We start from the raw sequence: 473 nt of genomic DNA, 5'->3' as shown, positions 1-473 counted from the left end.
GCTGCCACTTATTGCCTCCCCCCATCCCTGCTGCTCAGTTTTCTGGATGTACAACCGGCACACCTTTCTCAGGCAGATGTTGACCATCCAGAATCCCAAGAAGTTTTAGCAAAGAAGCCTGCTTGCAGTTTGGTAGATAATGCCTCTCTGGGGCCGTGATTGCCCTCTTCTGGCTTTGGCTGCCTGTCGCCAGAGGGGAATAGTCTGCAGCCTGCTAGCTCTGTTCAATCCTTTGTTCTGTGAGGCGGGCCTGCTTGAGTCTTAGATTAGGGCTTTTCGCGTGGTAGCTATCCCACAGTCGGGTTTGCTAGCCCAAGTTAGTTCCATCAGATTGCCCTTGGGGTATTCAGGCCCTGTCCTTACTCTAAGCAATGTAGCCCGTGCCTCCCTGCCCAGCCCCACTTGCTAGTGGCGGGTGCAGGCATCTGTGCTGCTTCTCCACTGGGGGAGTTAACGGTGGGCACATAATGGGT

The sequence above is a fragment of the Bison bison genome, unplaced genomic scaffold (assembly GCF_000754665.1).
Source record: "Bison bison bison isolate TAMUID 2011002044 unplaced genomic scaffold, Bison_UMD1.0 scf7180017864124, whole genome shotgun sequence".
In the NCBI taxonomy this organism is placed as follows: Eukaryota; Metazoa; Chordata; class Mammalia; order Artiodactyla; family Bovidae; genus Bison; species Bison bison.
The sequence above is the reverse complement of the archived record's forward strand: the minus strand, read 5'-3'. Positions refer to the sequence as shown.